The 27213-nt window shown below is 35.2% G+C and overlaps 1 long non-coding RNA gene across 1 annotated transcript in view; it reads left to right on the top strand.

Annotated features, from left to right (window-relative positions):
- The first annotated feature begins 529 nt into the window (after positions 1 to 529).
- The window catches only part of LOC309662439, a 307389-nt gene continuing 280705 nt past the window's right edge, over positions 530 to 27213 (top strand). Inside the window, exon 1 of the long non-coding RNA XR_014264682.1 lies at positions 530 to 1659. This is a non-coding gene — a long non-coding RNA (uncharacterized lncRNA). The remainder of the gene's footprint in view (positions 1660 to 27213) is intronic.

Raw genomic sequence — 27213 nt, 5'->3', positions numbered from 1 at the left:
ACAAAGAAAAGACCTACAATAACAAACCCCAAAAAATTAAGAAAATGGTAATAGGAACATACATATCGATTATTACCTTAAATGTAAATGGATTAAATGCTCCAACCAAAAGACATAGACTGGCTGAATGGATACAAAAACAAGACCCGTATATATGCTGTCTACAAGAGACCCACTTCAGACCTAGGGACACATACAGACTGAAAGTGAGGGGATGGAAAAAGATATTCCATGCAAATGGAAATCAAAAGAAAGCTGGAGTAGCAATTCTCATATCAGACAAAATAGACTTTAAAATAAAGACTATTACAAGAAACAAAGATGGACACCACATAATGATTAAGGGATCAATCCAAGAAGAAGATATAACAATTGTAAATATTTATGCAACCAACATAAGAGCACCTCAATACAGAAGGCAAATGCTAACAGCCGTAAAAGGGGAAATCGACAGTAACACAATCACAGTAGGGGATTTTAACACCCCACTTTCACCAATGAACAGTTCATCCAAACTGAAAATAAATAAGGAAACACAAGCTTTAAATGATACATTAAACGAGATGGAATTAACTGATATTTATAGGACATTCCATCCAAAAACAACAGAATACACTTTCTTCTCAAGTGTTCATGGGACATTCTCCAGGATACATCATATATTGGGTCACAAATCAAGCCTTGGTAAATTTAAGAAAATTGAAATCATATCAAGTATCTTTTCTGACCACAATGCTATGAGACTAGATATCAATTACAGGAAAAAATCTGTAAAAAATACAAACACATGGAGGCTAAACAATACACTACTTAAAAACGAAGTGATCACTGAAGAAATCAAAGAGGAAATCAAAAAATACCTAGAAACAAATGACAATGGAAACACGACCACCCAAAACCTATGGGATGCAGCAAAAGCAGTTCTAAGAAGGAAGTTTATAGCAATACAATCCTAGCTCAAGAAACAAAAAACATCTGAAATAAACAACCTAACCTTACACGTAAAACAATTAGAGAAAGAAGAACAAAAAACCCCCAAAGTTAGCAGAAGGAAAGAAATCATAAAGATCAGATCAGAAATAAGTGAAAAAGAAATGAAGGAAACGATAGCAAAGGTCAATAAAACTAAAAGCTGGTTCTTTGAGAAGACAAACAGAATTGAAAAATCATTAGGCAGACTCATCAAGAAAAAAGGGAGAAGACTCAAATCAATAGAATTAGAAATGAAAAAGGAGAAGTAACCACTGACACTGCAGAAATACAAAGGATCATGAGAGATAACTACAAGCAACTATATGCAAATAAAATGGACAACCTGGAAGAAGTGGACAAATTCTTAGAAACGCACAACCTGCCGAGACTGAACCAGGAAGAAATAGAAAATATGAACACAGCAATCACAAGCACTGAAATTGAAACTGTGATTAAAAATCTTCCAACAAACAAAAGTCCAGGACCAGGGTTTCCCTGGTGGCGCAGTGGTTGAGAGTCTGCCTGCCAATGCAGGGGACACGGGTTTGGGCCCTGGTCTAGGAAGATCTCACATGCCGCGGAGCAACTGGGCCCATGAGCCACAACTACTGAGCCTGCACGTCTGGAGCCTGTGCTCCACAACAAGAGAGGCCGCGACAGTGAGAGGCCCACGCACCGCGATGAACAGTGGCCCCCGCTTGCCACAACTAGAGAAAGCCCTCGCACAGAAACGAAGACCCAACACACCCAAAAATTTAAGAAAAAAAAAAAAAAAAAAAAGTCCAGGACCTGATGGCTTCACAGGCGAATTCTATCAAACATTTATAGAAGAGTTAACACCTTTCCTTCTCAAACTCTTCCAAAATATACCAGAGGGAGGAACACTCCCAAACTCATTCTATGAGGCCACCATCAACATGATACCGAAACCAAACAAAGATGTCACAAAGAAAGAAAACTATAGGCCAATATCACTGATGAACATTGATGCAAAAATCCTCAAGAAAATACTAGCAAACAGAATCCAACAGCACATTAAAAGGATCATACATCATGATCAAGTGGGGTTTATCCCAGGAATGCAAGGATTCTTCAATATACGCAAATCAATCAATGTGATACACCATATTAACAAATTGAAGGAGAAAAACCATATGATCATCTCAATAGATGCAGAGAAAGCTTTCGACAAAATTCCACACCCATTTATGATAAAAACCCTCCAGAAAGTAGGCATAGAGGGAACTTAACTCAAAATAATAAAGGCCATATATGACAAAACCACAGCCAACATCGTCCTCAATGGTGAAAAACTGAAATCATTTCCACTAAGACCAGGAAGAAGACAAGGTTGCCCACTCTCACCACTATTATTCAACATAGTTTTGGAAGTTTTAGCCACAGCAATCAGAGAAGAAAAAGAAATAAAATGAATCCAAATTGGAAAAGAAGAAGTAAAACTGTCACTGTTTGCAGATGACATGATACTGTTCATAGAGAATCCTAAAGATGCCACCAGAAAACTACTAGAGCTAATTAATGAATTTGGTAAAGTAGCAGGATACAAAATTAATGCACAGATATCTCTTGCATTCCTATACACTAATGATGAAAAATCTGAAAGTGAAATTAAGAAAACACTCCCATTTACCATTGCAACAAAAAGAATAAAATATCTAGGAATAAACCTACCTAAGGAGACAAAAGACCTGTATGTAGAAAACTATAAGACACTGATGAAAGAAATTAAAGATGATACAAATAGATGGAGAGATATACCATGTTCTTGGATTGGAAGAATTAACATTGTGAAAATGACTATACCACCCAAAGCAATCTACAGATTCAGTGCAATCCCTATCAAACTACCAGTGGCATTTTTCACAGAACTAAAACAAAAAATTTCACAATTTGTATGGAAGCACAAAAGACCCTGAATAGCCAATGCAATCTTGAGGAAGAAAAACGGAGCTGGAGGAATCAGGCTCCCTGACTTCAGACTATACTACAAAGCTACAGTAATCAAGACAGTATGGTACTGGCACAAAGACAGAAATATAGACCAATGGAACAGGATAGAAAGCCCAGAGATAAACCCACACACATATGGTCACCTTATCTTTGATAAAGGAGGCAAGAATATACAATGGAGAAAAGACACCCTCTTCAGTAAGTGGTGCTGGGAAAACTGGACAGCTACATGTAAAGGAATGAAATTAGAACACTACCTAACACCATACACAAAAATAAACTCAAAATGGATTAAAGACCTAAATGTAAGGCCAGACACTATAAAACTGTTAGAGGAAAACATAGGCAGAACTTTCTATGACATAAATCACAGCAAGATCCTTTTTGACCCAGCTCCTAGAGAAATGGAAATAAAAACAAAAATAAACAAATGGGACCTAATGAAACTTAAAAGCTTTTGCACAGCAAAGGAAACCATAAACAAGACCAAAAGACAACCCTCAGAATGGGAGAAAATATTTGCAAATGAAGCAACTGACAGAGGATTAATCTCTAAAATTTACAAGCAGCTCATGCAACTCAATATCAAAAAAACAAACAACCCAATCTAAAAATGGGCAGAAGACCTAAATAGACATTTCTCCAAAGAAGATGTACAGATTGCCAACAAACACATGAAAGAATGCTCAACATCATTAGAGAAATGCAAATCAAAACTACAATGAGATACCATCTTAACACCGGTCAGAATGGCCATCATCAAAAAAATCTAGAAACAATAAATGCTGGAGAGGGTGTGGAGAAAAGGGAACCCTCTTGCACTGTTGGTGGGAATGTAAATTGATACAGCCACTATGGGGAACAGTATGGAGGTTCCTTAGAAAACTAAAAATAGAACTACCATACGACCCAGCAATCCCACTACTGGGTATGTACCCTTAGAAAACCATAATTCAAAAAGAGTCATGTACCACAATGTTCACTGTAGCTCTATTTACAAAAGCCAGGACATGGAAGCCGCCTAAGTGTCCATTGACAGATGAATGGATAAAGAAGATGTGGCACATATATACAATGGAATATTACTCAGCAATAAAAAGAAACGAAATTGAGTTATTTGTAGTGAGGTGGATGGACCTAGTGTCTGTCATACACAGTGAAGTAAGTCAGAAGGAGAAAAACAAATACCGTATGCTCACACATATATATGGTATCTAAAAAAAGAAAAGAAAAAAGAAAAAAAAGTGGTCATGAAGAACCTAGGGGCAAGATGGGAATAAAGACACAGACCTACTAGAGAATGGACGTGAGGACACGGGGAGGGGGAAGGTTAATCTGGGACAAAGTGAGAGAGTGGCATGGACATATATACACTACCAAAAGTAAAATAGATAGCTAGTGGGAAGCAGCCCCATAGCACAGGGAGATCAGCTCGGTGCTTTGTGACCACCTAGAAAGGTGGGGTAGGGAGGGTGGGAGGGATGGAGATGCAAGAGGGAAGAGATATGCGGATATATGTATATGTATAGCTGATTCACTTTGTTATAAAGTAGAAACTAACACACCATTGTAAAGCAATTTTACTCCAATAAAGATGTTAAAAAAAAAAAAAGATAGCCAAATTGATCTACAGGTCAACATAATCTCTATGAAAAACCTAGCTGGCATTTTGGCAGAAATTAACAAACTGGTCTAAAATTACTATGAAACTTCAAAAGACTCAGGATAGACGAAACAATCTTGAAAAAGACCGAAGTTGGAGGATCCACACTTCTTGATTTGAAAACATACTATAAACCTACACTACAGTAACCAGGACAAAGTGATACTGGCATAGGATAGACATATAGATGAATGGAATAGAATATAGAATTCAGAAATCCACCTTCACATTTATAGTCAATTGATTTTCAACAAGGGTGCCATGACAATTCAATGAAGAAAGTATACTTTCCAACAAATGGTACAAATCAACAAACGGTGCTGGGACAACTCAATAGCCACATGCAAAAGAATAAAGTTGGACCCTTTCTTCATACCATACACAAAAAATTAACTCAAAATGTATCAAAGACCAAAATGTAAGAGCTTAAACTGTAAAAATATTAGAAGAAAATCTATGTGGACTTGAGTTTTTTTGTTTGTTTGTTTTTTGGGGTTTTTTGGCCACGCCACATGGCTTGGGGGATCTTGGTTGCCTGACCAGGGATGGAACTCACACCCTGGGCAGTGAAAGCACGGAGGTGGTCTTGAGTTTGGTAAAGGCTTCTTAGCTATGACACCAAAAGTACAAGCAACAAGAGGAAAACAGGTAAATTGGACTACATCAAGATTAAACCTCTTTGTGCTTCAAAGGACACCATCAAGAAGGTGAAAAGATAACCCACAGAATGGAAGGAAATATTTGCAAATCATTTATCTGATAAGAGAATTGTATAGAATATATAAAGAACTCTAACAATTCAACAACAACAGGAAAGAAAAGAAAAAAGGAAAATAACCCAATTAAAACTGGGCAAGGATTTGAATAGACATTTCCCCAAAGAAGATATACAAATGGACAACAAGTCCATTAAAGGATGTTCAACATCATCAGCTATCAGGAAATGAAAATCAAAACCGGAATGAGATAACACTAATACCCGCTGGAATGGCTGTTTATAAAATACAGACGCTAACAGTGTTGGTGAGGATGTGGAGAAATTGGAACTCTTGTACACTGCTGGTGGTAATGCAGCTGCTTTGGAAAACAGTCTGCTAGTTCCTCAAAAGGTTATACATAGAGGTATTATATGACCAAACAATTCCACTTCTACCTTTATACCCAATAGAAATTAAAACATATGTCCATACAAAAACTTGTACATAAATGTTCACTGGAGCATTATTCATAATAGTCAGAAAATGAAAACTCAAATGTCCATCAACTGATGACTGGGTAAACAAAATGTGGCATGTCCATACACTGGAACATTATTTGGCCATAAAAGGACTGAAGTACTGATACATGATACAACACAGATGAATCATGAAAATATCATGCTAAGTGAAAGAAGCCATTCACAATAGATGATATATTATATCAGTTCATTTAAGTGAGAGGTCCAGAATAAGCAAATCTATAGAGACAAAAAGTAGATTAGTGGTTGCCTAGGGCTGGAGGCTTGAGGGGAAATGGAGAATGCCTGCTAATGGGTCTAGGGTTTCTTTTGGGGTAATGAAAATATTTTAAAATGGACTGTGGGGACTTCCCTGGCGGTCCAGTGATTAAGACTCTACGCTTCCACTGCAAGGGACACGGGTTCATCCCTGGTCGGGGAGCTAAGATCCCACATGCCACACAGCACGGCCACAAAAAATAATAATAAAATAAAATGGACTGCGGTGATGTTTGCACAACTCTGGGAATATACTAAAAACCACTGGATTTTATATTTTAAATGGGTAAATTTTATGGCATGTAATTTATATCTCAATAAAGCTGTTATATTAAAAAAAAAAAAAAAGAAAGAAAATTGGGAAAAGGATCACATAGCACATTACATGCTAGGAAAAGCAATGTAAGTTTGAGATGACCAGTAAGAAAAAGTATTGGTTTGAAAGGGCATGGTTGTGAGTTGTGTCACATTTATGGTGCCTATAAAAATTATATTTAAAATATCTGTAAAGAGAAATGTATTGTGTGTGTGTGTGTGTGTGTGTGTAGGTATCAAGCCATGGAAAAAAGTGAAATGGAAATAATATAGTGTCTAATTCTTTAGAAAAGATAAAAATTAATTTGTGTTTTTAAAGTTTCATTTTTATATAAGAGAATATATTGAAATTTATCAACTGAATGACCTGTTCATTTCCTGAGAATAAACATTTTCTTCCTGAAGGGCTTTGAAAATATTTTATGATCCATATCAAAGAGTTTAGTACAATTAAGAGGATTATTGTAGTATCTCTTAGTTTATCCCTTGTGATCACTAAATCTGCAATACAGCCTACTTCTAAGAGATACTCAGTCTTTGAATTTCAATTTCCATCTATCTTCACTTTGTCTTTGCAATTAAGTATCCTTCTACCACTTTGTTGGTGGTAAAAAAAATAGTGGAGATATAGAAGCAGCCTAAGGGTCATGGTAATTTTCTGCTTGCATAAAGATCTATTTTAACAAGTGAACTGAATAAAGAAAATAACTATAGCATTTTTTAAAGTATATCAGAGCTTAGTTTGACTTCATGACAGGAAAGAATTGTTGCAATTCTATTGAGATAATTTTCAGAGAACCACTCGGAGAAAATAGAATATCCCTTCAAAGGAAAAAGTTCACCATTTAGTTTTTTTCCTTCAATCATCATCAAAAATATAATCAGTACACATATGAGAGCAGCTTTGGCTATATAAGGTAAAGGAAAATTTAAGAACATAGTTTCTAGCGTAGAGAGGTTGAACATATCAAATATACCCAGACCAAAAAAATATATATATATATATACACCCAGATCCAACTCAGCTCAAAAACGACAGACAAGCAACCAAATGAAGTTGATTAGTTATGGATGTCACTTAATTTAGTGATGGGAAATAAAGGTTTAAAAAATTGGTAATAGAGGAGAGAATAGCAATATCCATTAGAATTCTACAAAATGGAAAACCAAGGCTATTTTGAGGAACGATATGACTGCTTGAAATCTCAATTAACAGTTGCAGGACTGAATGTCTAGACTTCTGGTTTTATCCTGAATCACATCTCCATAGCAACACATGGGTTTATTTTGAGCATATCTCATCTTCAAGTTTACTACTTTTTTAATTTCCCTAATCATTTTTCTCTTACTGAGAAATTTTTTACAGTACTTGCTAAAATATTTTTATTAATCATTTTATTTCTCTCTTTTCCTAGAAGTATGGTGAACTCTCCCAACACAAAAAGTATATTCCAACCTTCCATTCTCTGGCAATGAGTTAAATAATTTTTCTAAGTCTCCCCCCTTACTAAAGACTCAACAATGTTCACACAAGCATATACATTAGCTACGCGACTGGGTCCTCCCTACCAAATAACTAAATTTCAAAATTACAGTATGCTGAGCTAGATCATTATGTTTGGATCAGAGATACTCTTAATTCAAAGCAGACAATGGAAAAGATTATATCATATCCTTCTGATGATTTCTGACTAACAAGATAAACCTCATAGTATAGACAGGATATAGTGTAGTGAGTTACATAACAAAAGTCTTGTTCATGCATTTACAGGTAAAGTAACTAAATTCAATTTCATTTAAGTATGCCATAACTTAGTCAAATAAGTAACAATTCATTATAAAAAATAAGTTTTACGAAATTCTTTGGTTATCACAAATTTCCAGGATTTGTATGATATTCCTGGGAAACTTGTCTTTCATATAAGTATAAACTATCACATAGTTTGGGAGAGAAACAAAGATTTCATAACATTTCCTTCACCACGGACAAATTAAGAGCAAGTTTGAAACACTGATTTCCACATGCTATAATAATATATGCTATCAGCCTTTTCCTCACTTAATAGAATTTCATGGTTTTGCCTTTTTTCTCTGTTCTGAACTTAGAATTCTAAGTCTGGGTCACTTCCTTCCCAGAATAACAGGTTAAATGACTGTCTTTAAAACTAATTGCCAATCTCATTGCCCTTCTCTCTCCATTAGAAATATTCCCTAAAAATCACATCCAATGGTGCATTCTAAGTAGCTCTTCTTGCCAGAACTTCAGAAATAAACCAGCTTGAACAAAGAGGAAAGTGAAGCATGCTATAAATTAATAACTAGTATTCTTTATGGTTGTGGGAAAATGTGCAGAATCCATGTAATTTTAGGCAAAGAAAATATATCCACAGTTGAACTTGATGATGGTCTCTTTGAAAGAATATCATATAATTATTTGCAGCTGAATATTGTCATGATTCCATTAAGGATAAATTCTTATTATACATTTATTATGCATTTGAAGGGTCCAAAAATGTCACCTCGAAGTAATAAACCAATTGGTGTAATTGCAGAAATAGATGTCTATATAGTTCAGTATTGTTCAGCAATTTTCCAGAGGGACAGATTTCCAAGTCTAGATGGGCTATGTCTGCATTCAGGTTAGATTTATGTTTTTTAAAAACTCCCTGCAGCTGTTCATCCCTCCTGCCTCTGACCACATTAGAAAAGATACAGATTAGGTCCATACCAGGGAGAGTAAGCTTGGAAGTTCAGGAGTAGGGTCCCAAGAGATAGATAAGACCTAATCAGTTACAAGTCACTTGTAACAAATGCTCAACATTATTTCCCACTGGCACTCATCACATATTTTATAACTTAAACTAACACAATAACTGAAAAGATTCTGTACTGGAATTAAGATGTGGAGGTGGGGAGGAGACAGATCTATGCAGGTGATTCCATAGATGTGTGTTTCCTTTCTGCTCTTGTCAGATCCATCTGTTCTTGCCTGCACTTGAAAATCTAGGGTGGCCAGCCACTGGTGCTAAGGTCAAAGAAGCGCTCTCTCTCTCTCTCTCTCATCACATATATGTGTATATATATATATATATATATATATATATATATATATATATATATATACACACACACACACACACACACACCTGTGCACCTGAACATGGGATCCTAAGCACAGACATTTGCCTTTTTTGCCTTTGCAAGTTTTGAATAATTTATTCTACCTCTAGTTATGCCTCAGGACAAATTTAGAAAGGTAACTGTGCTCCCTTGCTTACAGTTTTCTTTTTTTAAATTAATTTACTTAATTAATTTATTTTTGGCTGTGTTGGGTCTTCGTTGCTGCGCACGGGCTTTCTCTAGTTGCGGCAAGTGGGGGCTACTCTTCATGGCAGTGCGCGGGCTTCTCATTGCGGTGGCTTCTCTTGTTGAGGAGCACAGCCTCTAGGCACGCGGGCTTCAGTAGTTGTGGCTCGCAGACTCAGTAGTTGTGGCACTCAGGCTTAGTTGCTCCACGGCATGTGGGATCTTCCCGGACCAGGGATTGAATCCATGTCCCCTGCCTTGGCAGGCGGATTCTTAACCACTGCACCAGTGGGGAAGCCCTTGCTTACAGTTTTTACAACCTTTTTCCCATCTACCCAGGGTGGCACCACCCCCACGTACCTCGTTGTGTTTATTGCAACTGAACTGAACAGAATACATTTCCCAGGACCCCCTCTGCTGCCCTGCTCCTAATCATTTAGATAAAGTAATATGCTAGTTTGAATGAAGGTATAAATTGCTGAGTTGCCAAGGGGACAAATCAATAAATATTTGTTATTATTATTAGGTGGTGAGAGATCACCTTTTACCTGGCCCAGATTTCAAATGTGTAGCCAGGAGACTCTAATTCTAAAACAATGAATAGAAAATAATATACTTTTAGATTGAAATGGTAAAAACATCTCTCACAATGGGATTTCTCATATCTGTCTAATACTTAGAATCACCTGGAGAGTTTTACAAACGTAAATAAGTCCCCCAAGACTTAGTGAATCAAATCTGTAATTTTTAAAAAGCCACACATACAATTCTGATGTATATCCAGGATTGAAAACCAGTGTTCTAGACTCTTGCCACTGAAAGTGTGGTCCTGCACCAATAGCAGCAGCATTACCTAAAAGTTTGTTAGAATTTCAGAATCTCAGACTCTAGCCCAGACCTACTGAATCAGAATGTGCCTTTTCACAAGATCTCCAGTGATTTGTATGTACATTAAAGTCCGAAAAAACACTGAGGTAGATAGAAGTAGCTACACCTGCTAGATCTGATGAAGTAAGTAGCTTTGACTTAAAACAAGCAGACAGTTCTGAAAATGAATCTACACTAAGAACTCTTACTACAGCAGCTGAATCACCTTATATTCCTGCTAAGTGAGTTCTAAATGAAGGTCTTCCCTTAATGGTCTTTTCTCTAAAAACAGGCAGTTTCAATGTGAATGTCATCACATGGGTAAACTTATTCCATTGAGCTATAATCAGCTCATTCAAACAACGTATCTATTCCAAGAAAGAGAGGGCCACGTGGTTAGCAGTCTCAACTTAGTTTTTGAACTCTTCTGTGTTCACCCAAATTTAAGCTCCAAAATTTTTCTTTAATATGCAATGTGACTAAGTCACACAGGAATGCAGAAAATTAAAATATTCAACACATTAGTATGCATAGCACATCGTATTGTTAAATATTTATTGAGCACTAACAAGGGCTAACTCTACAAAACAGATTTAGATTCTGCTGGGAAGGACTGAAGACGATGCAAAACAGTAACACCTAGGATAGCAAACTCAGCTCCAGCTCACAAGACCCACAAACTGAAAATGTGTCCTTTGGACCAGGGCATCCTTAAGCAATTGATTTCGTCTCTCAGGCAGTTTATGTTCATACAATGAAGAGTCTTTCTCTCTATAATCAGCACCCTTGATTGCACACTGTATACTTCTGAAAATAATTAAATCGTCGAATATTGTGCTCCTAATTCTGGGATAATGTTTAATTATTCTCTCTCTCTGGAACTTCAATATCTGTTGTCGTCTAACCCTAAGAAATCTGTTCAGAAAAACACTCTCTTATGGTATAACAAAATTGTTTAGTGATTATTATGTTAGGAATATTTATTTAATTCTAAATTAAGGCATAATAATACTAATAGGATACAGATAACTTTTCAAGGCGCTACTTTGTTTTAAAAAATCCTCTTTTCTAAGTCTGATCGAGAACAAGTGATACAAGGTAAGGAGGTATTTGTAATAAGTCTCAAACTTTTAAAGATATTTCCATGGTTTGAAAATAGCAACTGCAACAATAACAACAACGAAAGTTGTGTTGAAATGAAACATTTGCTTTTCCAAACACTTAAAGACTTCTTTTCTGAGCTGATTAGTCCATCTGTACCTTCTCTGTGGAATTTCATCTGTCTGCCAATCTTGATGTTTGCCAACACTCAATCAGAGTATGATGCATCAATTGATTTCATTTGCTGTGACTCTACGTGGTGGAATTTCTTTTGGAACATGGCTGGCACCTGGATATATTTATTTATATTTGTACTGTATTTCAAAAGAAAATGAAATTAGGGTGAGGAAATTAGGGTGAGGCTTGCAGGATTTGAAAGAATGATGAATGTGGGGAATGCCCGCATAAGTTCTATCATCTGTCTAAATGCACACATGATTAAAGTAACCAGATTACCATTCATTCATTCATCATTCATTTAGTAATCATTTAGCAAAATGCCAGTCCCTGTCCTGGTGCTGAAAATACTAACTTAAAACATAGCTACTCTTCAAGGAACTTGAGCTCTAGTACAGAGCCAAATTAAACTTGAATACTACTTTAAAAACTAAAAGTCTCTGTATTTTATAATCTGGAATGCAGTCATTCATTCATTCACTAGCATGAATCCATTGTACTTATATTTAGGACAATGTCTTTCTGGTAGAACTTAGTGCTTGTGAATTAAATAAGATGCTTGCTGTTTGCTTTTCAGGATGGAAGATTGGTGAGGGAATCAAGAGAGGAGGATTAGAGAACAGTGCATTCTCATTTCACATCATGTCTGCCGCGAAAGGAAACTAAGAGAGTTAGTAACATCTTCTGATGGTCATACTTTCATCTCTAAATCTGCTGCTGCTTTCAACTCTAAATCTGAAGCTGCAATCGGAATACTGGGTTTCCTTAGTAACAGTGTTACCATTTCCCATAATGCTTTCAAATCCCCTTTGCTTAGTTTAATTCTGCCATACCCATCACAACCCAGCTCCAACTTAACTTTATCCACAAAGGTTTCCTTGGTTCTTTCAGTCTGTGTTGTTTTCCACTTTTGTTGTTCCTCAACTTGTGGTCATACGACATAAGAGGTTAGGTATTATATGTATATGGACTTGTAAATAACTACTTCACATATTTTCTTTATCCAATTGAGTTTAAGCTTTTAGGAAGAGCCAATGTCATTACATCTATGGTGTCTCTTGGTTGTGCAAGTGAACGCTTACTGCACATACAGTAAAAACTCTAATTACTTATAGGTTAGTGAATGGATTGATTGATTAATTGCTAAGTAGTTGCTCTTGGGGTCCTGCTTCCTTTAAATATTCATCACATAAAGAAACAAACAATATCTACTGCTACTGCCACCTCCCCCACCTTCATCCCTCCCGGCATCTATTGCTGCATATCTCTAGGTCCTTGATTTTGAATCTTCCAGGACACACTTCTCCTAAGATTTCTGTAATTCAAAATACCGTCTCTGAGAATAATGATTACTTTGGGTTTCTGAGGAGGGAATAATTTGTTTTATCTGCTCAAATACTCCCTCATTTTTCTTATCATGAAAGAGTTTTTTTTTATTGTTTCTCAATTTCTATAAATGAAACCAATAATTTTGATACGTCACTAGACTCAAATGATCATAACCCTAAAACGGTGCCTTGTTTACTCCTCTCCACCTTTTGCCTCCCATCTCACCTTTGTGAAGCAGCCCCCCTGATCCAACCCCCCTATATTAGTGTTCTATTGCTGTATAACAAATTACCACAAACTTAGCGGCTCAAAACAACACGCATGTATTATCTCACAGTTTCCATGGGCTGGAGGCCAGGCCCCACCTAACTGGGTCCTCTGCTCAGGTTCTCACAAGGCTGCAATCAAGGTGCTGGCTGGGGCCAAGGTTCTCACCTGGGGCTCAGGGTCCTCATCCAAGCTCACGGTTATTAGTAGAAGTAATTTCTTTGTGATTGGAGGGCTGACTCCCCTGCCCCCATTTTCTTATTGGCTGTAAACAACTGGCTATTAACTTCTAGAGACCTCCCTCAATTCCTTGCCCCACAGACTCCTTCTCTCACAACATGGTAGATGGCATCATCTCCTAGGCCAGAAGGAAAATGTCTCTCTGATGCTTCACCATCTTTTAAAGGCCTCATGGGATTAGGCCAGGCTCACCCAGGACAATCTCCCCCTTGATTAACTCCCAGTCAACTGATACAGACCTTAATACCCTGTAAAATCCCTTCTGCCCTGTAATGGGAGTGAGATATCATCATATTCAAAGGCCTTCTCCAAACTCAAGTAGAGAAGATTATACAGGTACATGGTCATTAGGGGGTCATTTTAGAATTCTGTCTACCACACTCTCTTATCCTGTTTAATTTTCCCCCTTTTCCTCCATAATATTCCTCACATGGTATAACATACATATATTTATTATATTTATTGTTATTGTCTATCCCCACTGGCATATAAGACTCTTGACAATAGGAATTATAATATCTTATTTTTACACACGTACCACAAGACCTAGGATAGAGCTTGTTCCATTTTAGGTGCTCAATAAAAAAGTAATAGATGAATAAATAGAGGATCATGAAAGTGCTCTACAATCAATACAAAATTATCTAGAGGAGATATCTTATTCAGATAAAGACAGAAAGCTCTTCCTTTGTTTCCCAGGAAGCAATTGTTTAACCATTGTGTTTATACACAACAGTAAAGAAACAATTAAATAAGCAATACACAGCCCATAAAATTCTACAGACATACATAAATAAAAATTTAACTGTAGTTTGTCTGGGGGTGAGGTAATTTGTTTTCAAATATTTGTCCTAGTTTTCATTGTTTATCTAATTTTCTACAAGTCAACATCATTCTTAGAATTGTGAAAATAAAACTTCCTGTAATAAATCTTTAAGTACTTGTTTTGAAATACAAACTTCTTCACAAATGTCCCTTTTGTTATTTTGCAACTGGCTGTATTAACAGAGTAAAACTTGTTCTTCAATGTCATTTTATTATATGAAGGTGAAGTTGATTAATAGTTGCTCTTCAAAGGGAACTTATCTCAGTAACAGGTTCTATACAATAAAAATGGAAAAAGTTCCCCAAAATGATGAAAACTGAGGAGCCAAAACATTTCGTACCTTATAGAAGTTGCCAAGTGATTTTGAATATGCACCTGCTATCCAATGTGGTGTACGGTGACCTAGCACTACATAACATTAAGGCAAGCTCATTAATTAAAAATGGACAGTGTCTTTATCATCACTACCTAAAGGAATCTTAGGAAAATGATGTGATCAAAACAAAGAAATCATTCAGCCAATAAAAAAACAATGGAAGTTACCAGACTTGGATATTGACTCTTTTTTTTTTTTTTTTTTTTTGGATATTGACTCTTATATTGACTAGCTATGTGACTTAACAGCAATTTTCTTAACTTTAAATAACTGCTTTAACACTTACTAGATGTGGACTCTTGTGAGATATTGAACCATGCCTTGTTCTTACCATGTGCAAAGCAAGCATAGGAATGGTACATCTCTTGTGTCCTGAGGATAGAACTGAATGTGATCATTTATGTGAAGTGCTAGGACAGTGCTGGACATAGTATAAACGTTCATATCTTATTTTACTGTGATAAATATAATAATAAATACTATCAGCATTATACTTCAGTGCACTTATAAAATTTTGAAGAAACACTGACATTTTTATATGGGAAATAGTTTGAAAATTAAAACAATACTGGGTTTTGTTATTATTATAAGAAATAACTACAATGAATTTGCATAAAGAATATTTTGAAAGCATTCATTTTATATTTTCAAAAGGAATTAAACATTAATTTTTTCTATAACTACTGTCTATGGAATGACACAGGGTTAGTTTTCTAAGAGAAGAATATGTGTCTTTCTATTCAGGTTTAAGCAGGATGTGGTTAGGAGAGTTGACTAATTTTGCTTTCCTCCAATCATGTAAAAGACGATTCCTGAGCTCACAAATATTTTGGTTGTAATTCTTCACAGGAACTCACTTGATTTTCTTATGATATCAGTAAATCACAACCTAATGTATTTTCATGAGTTTCTGTGATTAAAATATGCTTTAAGAGAAAAGCATTCTTACAAAAACATTTATTTCCTCTGTTTTTAGTGAGAATTCAGAAAACTTGATACAATGCTGTTTACTCTCTCTCTCATCTCTATTTCTATGTCTAGCTCTATCTTTCCTAGCATACTATCCAGGGTATAGGAATATCTTTCAACTTTCAACTTCAGTTGGTAGCTCAAGCAAGAAATCGTGACATTTACTGCTTAAATAACTATTAGTCAATTAGTATATACTGGTAAATATATACTTTAAAGCTATAAATGTAGATATAGATACAACTATAATGGATTATAGACTCACCATGACTGAGATAGTTGAACACATACTTCCTGAAATTTCAAATATATTTCTAAGTGGAAAAGCTCCAAATGACTGACTGTGTCTCTAAGACGAGTCCAAGCACATCCAGACAAATGAAAACATTAAGATGGACAATACTATAACAATTATACTATAACTAATAACAATACTATTATTTTGATAATGCTACCATATAGTTTTGATGGCCTTTTTGGAAACTCAAAGAATTGTCATAAATGTCATCTAAATTTTTGCTGCAATTTTTAGCTAACTTTTAGAGATTTATATTACTGTTACATATTTTAAATATGTAAATATCAAAGAATTTCCCAGGCTCACAAAGTAAGCAAAGAATCCTTCCTAGTCTTTTTATTTCTAAAGTCTTCTAGGAGACTACATTAGTGTAACATTTACTTTCAAAAGTTAAACATCACCTGAGTCACAGAAGAGACTATACAATGTCTACGCAGAAAGAATTGAGCTAATGTGTTAGTGATCCATTAGAGCCATCGTCATTGGCTTTCACATATTTGACATATTTCTCAAAAAAAATAATAAAATTCCAGACAAATAAACAATAAGTTTGAAAACATAAAAGAGAGGTTAAGGTATAGAGGACAGAGACAGTGTTATAGACTGCATGTTTGTGTCCCTCCAAAATTCATGTTGAAACCCTAACCCCCTTGTGATGGTATTCGGAGGTGGGACCTTTGGGAGGTGATTAGGTTTAGATGAAGTCATGAGCCTGGCGTCCTCATGATGGGATTAGTGCCCTTAGAAAAGGAGACCAGAGAGCTAGCTCTCTCGCTCTCCTTTCTCCATCATGTAAGGAAAAGAAGGCAGCTGTCTACAAGCCACAAAGAGGGCTCTCACCAAACACAAAATTGTCTGGCACCTTGATCTTGGACTTCCCAGATTTCAGAACTGTGAGAAATATGTGTTGTTTAAGCCACCAGGTCTATGGTATTCTATTATGGCAGCCCAAACTGACTAATACAGACAGCTAGGCTTAATGTATACCTAACCTGATTTCCCAAAAAAAGAGGCCCCAAAATACGAAAAGAGACAATATTCAAAGAGATCCTGGTTGTGAAATAAGAAGCATATAAAAAGGAGAAAAAAAGAAAAAAACCTATGTAGTACTAATAAATCAGTGCCAGAGACTAAGGGTAAATAGTGGTCAACCCAGAATTGTATGCCCCATAAACTTATATTCATGACTAAGTATGAAATAAAGACAGTTTAGACAAAATTCCCTATAGAATGATCCCAGAAGGGAGTTCTGAGATGTGAGAAGAAATAATGAGCAAAGAAAATCATAAATATGTTCCTGGATCTAAAAATAAACGAATGAATAAATGTGTGAATAAACAAAACTTATTGTATAAAAATAACAATGACTAATTTGAGTCATTAAAAGGACAACAGTGTAATTTTTAGGTTACATAGCAAAGTAATAGAAATAGAATGTATAACCTCCAAACTACTAAAAGGATCAAATGGGATGAAGAAAAATAGAGAAAAAAAAATCATCCAAAAGAAATACAGATAAAACAAGACAAATAGAAAGCACAAAATTAGTAGCAGAATTGAATCCAAATACATGAATAATAATAATAATTGTGTTAAATTCCTCAGTTTTTAGAATAGTTAAAGAAATAAAAGATAACGCTATACTGTTGACAAGAGATGTCTCTAAAATGAAAAGCCACAGAAATAAGACTGGAAAAGACTGGAGAAAAATTATACCAGGAAAATCTACCCAAAAGACTGCTATTGTTGCAGACACACAGGCGTGAAGGTAAAATAGCATGACTGAATTAGAAAGGATCACCACACACTGAGAAAGGGTTCAATTTACCATGAAGATACATAAATTCTAAAGTTGCATTACCTAATAGCTTTCAAACAACTATATAAAGAAAAATCAACATGGAAGTAGCAGGCAAATCCTCAATCAATATCAGACATTAAAATACCTCTCTCAGTAATTGAGAGATCAAATATACTAAAAATAAAGCAGAATTAATAAACTTGCTTTTATGGATATATAAGACACTGAACCCAATAAATTAAAACCTCATTTTTTAACCGCACATGAAACATTTCAAAAAGCATCTAAGTATGTGGTATTAATGCATGTTTAACAAATTTCTAATGATTGATATGTACATATATATAATACATATATATTATTATACATAAATATATTTTCTAACCACAAGCAATTAATTTATAAACCAATATCCATAAATAACTAATTAACACAACCATATTATTAAAATAATGAGTATTTATCAATAACAATAATGAGTATTTACCAAGGGTGTCAGATGCAAAATCAGTACATCAAGTTGACTTGCATTTCAATACGCCAGTTTGAAAGAAATCAGAACATAAAATTTTAAAAAGAATATAACTTATAACAGCAAAAAGTAAGATATATAGGAATAAACCTTTCTGGAGAAAATTATAAAAGTTATTTAAAAGACACTTAAAAAGACCTAAATAAACTAGAAAGAAGTAACATTTCAATAGATAAGAAGACTGAATATAATTAAAAATGTCCATTTCCTTTAATGTATAGAAACACAGCAAGCTTATTTTTTATACCACCAGGGTATTTTGTGGAACTTGATAAGCTGGTTCTAAAATGTATAGGAAAAAAATTAAAATAAATGAAATGAATAGGAGAGAGCAAAAACTCAAAAATATTTCTGAAGCAGAACTAAGAGCCTTGCTCAGTCAGGAAACATGATTTATTACAAAGCTGTAGTGATTAAGACACTGTTGTATTGGTATAATGTTGGATAAACAAAACAACAGACGAGAATAAAGAGCCCAGCAACTGATCTATATATATTAGGGAACACGAAAATATTGTCATCACCAAACATTAGAGAAAGGGTGGATTATTGAAAAAGAAAAATGGTGCTAAGCCAATTTATTATTCATATGAGAAAAAAATAATACCAGATCACAACTTTCCATCACATAAAAGCGTATTATGGAGAAGAGTACGGAGGTTCCTTAAAACTAAAAATAGAACTACCATATGACCCAGCAATCCCACTACTGGGCATATATGCTGAGAAAACCATAATTCAAAAAGAGTCATGTACCACAATGTTCATTGCAGCTCTATTTACAATAGCCAGGACATGGAAGCAACCTAAGTGTCCATCATCGGATGAATGGATAAAGAAGACGTGGCACATATATACAATGGAATATTACTCAGCCATAAAAAGAAACGAAATTGAGTTATTTGTAGTGAGGTGGATGGACCTAGAGTCTATCATACAGAGTGAAGTAAGTCAGAAAGAGGAAAACAAATACCATATGCTAACACATATACATGGAATCTAAAAAAAAAGGTGAAGAACCTAGGGGCAGGACAGGAATAAAGACGCAGATGTAGAGAATGGACTTGGACATGGCGAGTGGGAAGAGTAAGCTGGACGAAGTGAGAGAGTAGCGTTGACATATATACACTACCAAATGTTAAGTAGATAGCTAGTGGGAAGCAGCTGCATTGCACAGGGAGATGAGCTTGGTGCTGTGTGACCACCTAGAGGGGTGGGATAGGGAGGGTGGGAGGGAGGTGCAAGAGGGAGGGGATATGGGGATATATGCATACATATAGCTGATTCACTTTGTTATACAGCAGAAACTAGCACAACATGGTAAGGCAATTATACTCCAATAAAGATGTTAAAAAAATTAAAATAATTAATTTAAAAAAAAGCATATTACAGAGCTTCAGAACCAACAAGATTTAGTTATTTTAAAGGCAAGATCTTAAACTTTACAAGGAAATATAAGAGAATATATTCATACCTCTGGGCAACAGAGAATTTTTAAAACAAGACTCAAAAAAGATCTAAGGAAAGATTAGTAAATCCAATTAACTGAAATGAAAATCTGCTCATCAAAAAGTACCGTCAGTAAGTTAAAAGGCAAACTGCAAGCTGGGAGACTATATTTGTATTCATATAAGCAACAAACAATTAGCATTTCAAATATATAAAAACTCCTTTAATCAATAAGACGTAAGTCCAACAATCCAACTGAAACATACCCAAAATACATGAACAGATAATTTGCAGAAAAGAAAACATAAATTTCCAATAAATAAAATGATTATCTGCTCTTCAGTAATCAGAAGTAAATCAAAAGCAAAATTCAGTATTATTTCAGCACCACCAGATTCACAAATATTTAATTCTGACAATTCCAAGTATTGTCAAGGGTGTAGAGAATTGCGAACTCCTACATATTGATGACAGAAGTGTAAACTGCTACCACTTTTGAAAGCAATTTGGTGGTATGTAGTAAATGTGCACTTGGATGTGCCCTATATTCTAGCAACATCATAGTAAAGCAGTGCTTCTAGCATTTTTCAAGCCCATAGAAGAAGAAAATATTTCCATAGCATACTAGGGTAGTAAACAAGGCTGTCTGCAGCCCCAGGACTGAAGGGACCAATAACCCTGCACATCTATAACCCAATTACTAGTTGGGAATACTGCCCTAAAGAGGACCTTGCAATTTGCATCTAGAGACTTGTATGTTTAGAATGGTCATGGCAGCATTTGTTTTAGTAGAAATATAAAAATTAAACTAATGTACATATCAATTGGTAGTAGAATGAACAAATAAGTTATAGTATATTTATACAAAAGAATAAATATGATACAAGTATCAACAAAGATGAATCTCAAGAGCATAATATTGAGTAAAGAATCAAGTCACCGGGGCTTCCCTGGTGGCGCAGTGGTTAAGAATCTGCCTGCTAATGCAGGGGACACAGGTTCGAGCCCTGGTCTGGGAAGATCCCACATGCCGCGGAGCAACTAGGCCCGTGAGCCACAACTACTGAGCCTGCGCGTCTGGAGCCTGTGCTCCGCAGCAAGGGAGGCCGCGATGGTGAGAGGCCCGCGCACCGCGATTAAGAGTGGCCCCCGCTGGCCGCAACTAGAGAAAGCCCTAGCACAGAAATGAAGACCCACCATAGCAATCAATCAATCAATAAATCAATAAATAAATCTTAAAAAAAAAAGAATGAAGTCACCAAAAATGTGTGCCATATGATTACAAAAACCAAAATCAAAACTGAAGTATGATTTTAGCACAATGTACATTTGTATTGTTATGGGTTGAAATGCGTCCCCCCAAAGTTTCTATGTTAAAGTCATAACCCCCAGTACTTCAGATTGTGACCTAACTGGAAACAGAGTCACTGCAGATGTACTTAGTTAAGACAAGGTCATACTAGAGTAGAGTGGGTCCCTAATTCCACATGGCTGGTATCTTTATAAAAAGAGAAAATTTGGAAGCAGTCACACCTAGAAAGAGAAGGTTGTGTGAACATGAAAGGAGAGATAGGGTGATGCATCTACAAGCCCGAGAATGCCAAAGATTCCAGCAAACCCCCAGAAGCTGGGGAGAGCCATGGAACATATTCTTCCTCACAGCCCTTGGAAGGAATCAAGTCTGCTGGCACCTTGATCTTAGACTCCTAGGCTCCAGAACTGTGAGACAATAAATTTCTGTTGTTTCAGCCAACCAGCTTGTAGTACTTTGTTACAGTATAATATATATAATTATTATATATAATACATAATTACATATCTTGTATTATATAAATAGGTATATGTTTAATATATGTATACATAATAAACATATATCATATATAATATATATTATATATCTAATATCTAATATAAACATAGTAATATTATCTACCTTATAATAAATAATACATGCAATTTAAAATATATCATATGTAAATATGTAATTAAATACATAATTTTACTATATAATTTTAAATCTCTGATATATTTGATGACTTTTTTTCATCCAGTGTACTTCAGAACCTTATTATGAGTAACAAGTTATTCATAACTGATTTTAAAAAACTAGTGATGTCAGCCATAAATAAATAAATAAATAAATAAATACCTAATGATGTTATAGGAAATTTTGTTCTACACCACAAGAGAAAAAGTTGAAAAGTAATATAGATGTTTGTGTAATTGAGATAATTGTATCTATCTCAAAGGATTGACGATTAAATCAGTTAATGTAAGTAAAATACTCAGAAAATTGCCTGAAGGTCATGATGATTGTAATGATTATTATAACAAAAACACAAAATATATTTTTATCTAACCCAAAAAATTCAATACTGATTTCATATCATATAGTATACAATTCACATTAAAATGTACCCAATTGTGAAAGGATGTCCTTTGAGCCTTTTTTTTTTTCAGAGGGGAAGAGTTTGAAGACTTTTGAATGCCACAATAGCCTTTCAGTACTTCCTTGTCTCTGACACAAAAAGGTGTTTCAAGCTCACCTTCTACCTTCCATATGCTATATCTGGAATCAGTTATTGCTCCATGAAGTTCTGGCTTCTTTTCCTAGGAAAAGTAGTTAGAAACGAAGATAGGGGCACTAAATTGGCCTATTGCTGCTGGAATGCCATTACTTTGGGGTCCTTTCTGTGGACAGAGCTATAAAAATATTTTTTTCAGTGCTGATTGAGTTCCATTCCCAGCCATCCTGAAGTAGCTAGTATTGGACTTAACCCTTTACCTTAAACAACTGTAAAACTGGACAAAATATATGATAAAACTGCTTTTAAGCTTTGGATAGCAAACAGTGTCCATTTGTGATTCCAAGAGACAAGGGAAAAGCCTGAAGTGAGCTTTCTGCCCAAGGGTACTTTCCTAATCCAGACAGCAGAATTTTTCTGGCCAGAGGAAGCAAAGTGTAGTGCCTGCCAAAGAGAATGCATAAATCTTCATATAATATAATGAAACTCTACTGAGTAAAAATGAATGAACTTTGATAAGAAGCCAAACATAAAAGAACATATATCCAGGATTCCATTCATATGACGATCTAGAACAGGCAACACTAATCTACGGTTAAATTAATGACAAACAAACTATATCATATGCTACATTTCCATATGTACTAAGGTTCATTTCTAAATTCTCCAATCTATTCCATTGGTTCCTGTGCCCATAACAGACTATACTTGCAATCACCTTATAGACGGCTTTAAGCTCGGGCAGAGCTATTTGTCTCCCAAACCACCATTGCTCTTCTTTTTCAATATTTTCCTAGCTCTTCTTGATGTTTATATCCCCATATAAACTGTAGAATCAACTTCTCCAGTTCAATAAAAAGTTATTGGCATTTTATTGATACCTTATATTTATACATTAACCTGGAAAGACTGACATCTTTATGATAAGAAAAAGATGTATCTTTATATTCAAATCCATTTATGTGTTTTTTAGAAGTATTTTAACATGTTCCTCATATAGATTTTTGCATATTTATTCTTAAGCATTTTATTTTTTGCTATTATAAATTGTTTTTCCTATTATATCTTCTAAGGAGTTATTATCTGTATATAAGAAAACTATAGAATTTGTGTATTCATTATAGCATCTTGCTAACTTACTGATTTCTTTTTTTTAATTATAAATTCTCTTAGAATCTTGACATATACAGTCATATCATCTCAAATAAAGATGGTTTATCTTCTTTTCTTCCAGTTCTTATATTTTTAACAATTTTATCTTACCTGATTTCTTTGTTGGATACTACTAATACGGTGGTTCTCAACTGAGTGTAATTTTGTATCCCAAGGAATATCTGGAATTATCTGGAGACATTTTCGGTTGAGAAACCCTATTCTAACACAGTATTAAACAGTAGTGAAAATACCGAATGTCCTCATCTTGTTCCTGACTCCATGGGAATGCCTCTTGTGCTTCTCCATTAAGTAGAAATTCTGATCTCATTGCTGTTCCTGCTATTTTTGAACGTTTTTTTTTTTTTTCCTTTTCTCTGGAACAAGATAAGTGCCATTGGGATTATCTGAAAATAGAAAATTTAGTAGAATTGCCCAGTGAAATTCTCTGGGTCCATGTGAACTAAATGCTGTTTTCCCTCAGACATGCTATCTCTGAGAAGGAGAACTGTAGGGGAACAACCGGGAGCAACTTATGATTTTCAACATTTAAAAACATAATTTTAGTTTAAAAAAATGTGACCTGGAGTTTTTCTAGGCCCATTAATTCAAGAATATGTGTGTGTATGTGCTTATACATGTATATATGCAAATATACGTATGTCATTTAACTCTTTACAGAACTAGTGTGACCAGTGTATGCACTGGTAGATAGATATGTGTCTTCTGTGATTTGTTTAGGATAATGCACAACTAACCTGTTCATTTATGCCTAAAATGTAATCCAGGAAACTCAGGTGTCTCTAGTATTTTCCCATCAGTGGACTACCCCTTTACAATCACCAAACGTAGCCAGATTCATTATCCAGTTTGACTACAGGAAGTCTGATCTTTTCACCAAGCGTTTCTGAGAATCCTCTAGATGTCTATCTATATCAAACTGTTTTTCTAAAGATGACACATATTTTTAAAGGTAAGAAATTTTAGGGCTTCCCTGGTGGTGCAGTGGTTGAGAATCTGCCTGCCTATGCAGGGGACACGGGTTCGAGCCCTGGTCTGGGAAGATCCCACATGCCGCGGAGCAACTAGGCCCATGAGCCACGATTACTGAGCCTGCGCGTCTGGAGCCTGTGCTCCGCAACAAGAGAGGCCGCGACAGTGAGAGGCCCGCGCGCCGCGATGAAGAGTGGCCCCCGCTCGCCGCAACTAGAGAAAGCCCTCGCACAGAAACGAAGACCCAACACACCCAAAAATAAATAAATAAATACATAAATTTATTAAGAAAAAAAAAAAAGAAAAAAAACTTTTAAACTCCATGAGTCTATTCCAGCTATTGTTAATGTAACTCAACCATTGTAAGTCACTGCTATTAAAACATTTAAAAACCTTGAATTAATTTCATCTGAATTTTGTATATTACAATGAATATTGATAGGATGAAGGCAATGGGCTATCCAAAATGTCTGCTAAGTTATCAAAGAAAGATTTGATTGTGCTTAAAAGAGCTTATGTTTTAAAACATTTTTATATTAACTGTGTTACTTGTTGGACATGGCAAGTTATACGTGAGAACTCCACACAGAATGAATGAGTATCCTATTTTTAAACTGGGCTGTATAGCTAAGTGTTTTCATCAGTTTTTTAAAGCATGATATGTACTTTGCAATAAATATTTTCAATGATTTTTCAGTAGTCATGTACTGCAAAAATTAGTAGAGAATATTGATGTGCAACAATAATATGAATGCATAATAGATGTTATTCTGTTTTATTTTTGAACTTCTTTCTTTGGCAGTTATTTGCCATATCTTCATAACGATGCAATAGCATGAGCCCAGAAAAATCTCCATCTACATTTCATGTATTATTCATATTAATTTAAAAAGCAACTAGCTTTCAAAGGGTTAGCTCCAGAGAACAAACTTTTATGGTCACCTTTATAGTAACATGGCCAGGAGCTAAGGACTTTAGTTGTATTAAACACAACCTAAAGCAAATTCAAATCGATGTTTGATAAATGTCTCATTTTCTCAGTAAAAGCCTTTTCTAAATCTCTTACGATATCCTAGAATGCAGACGGGTTACTATGACTGCCTGACTTCAAAATGGATAAAGGGTTGCCAATGTCCTTTTATAATTTTCCTCTGAACACCCAAAAAAGGGATAAAATCCTAACCCAGTAATAGTTTTAAGTGACCAAAATATATAACAAATCACTAAACTGCAACTATTTAACTTACTTTGGGAGAGACTATTTTGAAAAGTGTACCATATAAAATCATGTTTTAAGGAATTTTCCTCACCTTAAATGGCATGTGAACATTGAATGGGTAATATTTCATTTGGTTGCATCCTGTTTTGCTATAGCAAATAGCTAGCTGGAGGTTTAAACATATGCTGTGCACGTACATTAGAGTCACTGAATGAATACTTGCTTATTAATGGATGAACACATTTTGGGGTGTGATGTTTGGTTATGAGTTTAAAAACTGGCACTAACATATCATTTATCACTCTTGATTGCAGATGATAGAAAACTTTGGCAAAGGAGAAGCCTTAAGCCAAAGAACAGGGCTAGCTTTAAGAGGCTTGATTTGGTTTCAAACAAGTTTTTTTTCAAACAATATTTTTGATAATGTTTCTCCTTCTGTGTGTTCTGGGCTTCTTTTTTCTTTTCCTTTTTCTATTTTTCTTTCTTTCTCTCTTTTTTTTTTCTTTTCCTTTCTTTTGTTGCTTTTTTTGGTGCTGGCCCCATTCTGACAAAGGCTTTGTCTCATGCTGCCAAGATGTCAGAAGGGACAGCCCTTCACTTTTGTTGGATTTTATTAATCAGAAGTGAGTCAGTGGGTCCAAATGCCCACAAGCTTAGGGTATTACACAGAGACATAATAGAAGGCAGAAGACTTTGGGAGCCCTTAAAGAAGCTAGGCAGCCATGAAATCACAATAACCCAGAACAAACAGGGCAGGCAGCAAGCTCTCTGAACTGGCAGGTGTATCTAAAGAAGGTGAGGGGTGCGTGTTTTGAATTTGCTTTAGGTTGTGCTTAATACAACTAAAGTCCTTAGCTCCTGGCTATGTTAATATAATTTAAAGGTGACCATAAAATTTTGTTCTCCTTTTTACTTAAGTGTTGAAAGAAAGAAAAAGGAAAGAAATCTTAAAAAAAGGAGGAAAATATCTTTAAATTCCTTAATTGTATCTGTTCTGGCAATCCAGTGATCACTTCTGCATGGAATACTGGTGATTTTCTTCTTTTCATGTACTTGTACTTTCCAAATGCTACATAATGTGTATGTCTTATGTCTACTTATACTTTCAGAAAAAATACATAAAACCTTGAAAATAATATTTAGAGTTCAAAAAATTTTTACTTTGTGTCTCAGACTCTGGGAGGCGCTAATTTATCTTTAGTAGTTCTGCTGTTTTATTTTATAGACTGTTCCATCTTTCATTGTTTTCAGATGGTTTAAGAGCACCATACCACCTGTGGGTGAGAGGGCTTATTATTCCATAACCTCCTCGACATTGGGAATATCAATATGTTAACAAAATACTTTTTACAAAATACTAAGAGGTTTTA

Source organism: Balaenoptera physalus (genome assembly GCF_965194825.1).
Source record: "Balaenoptera physalus genome assembly, chromosome: 6".
Lineage (NCBI taxonomy): Eukaryota > Metazoa > Chordata > Mammalia > Artiodactyla > Balaenopteridae > Balaenoptera > Balaenoptera physalus.
This window is presented reverse-complemented; position numbering and strand designations above follow the sequence as displayed.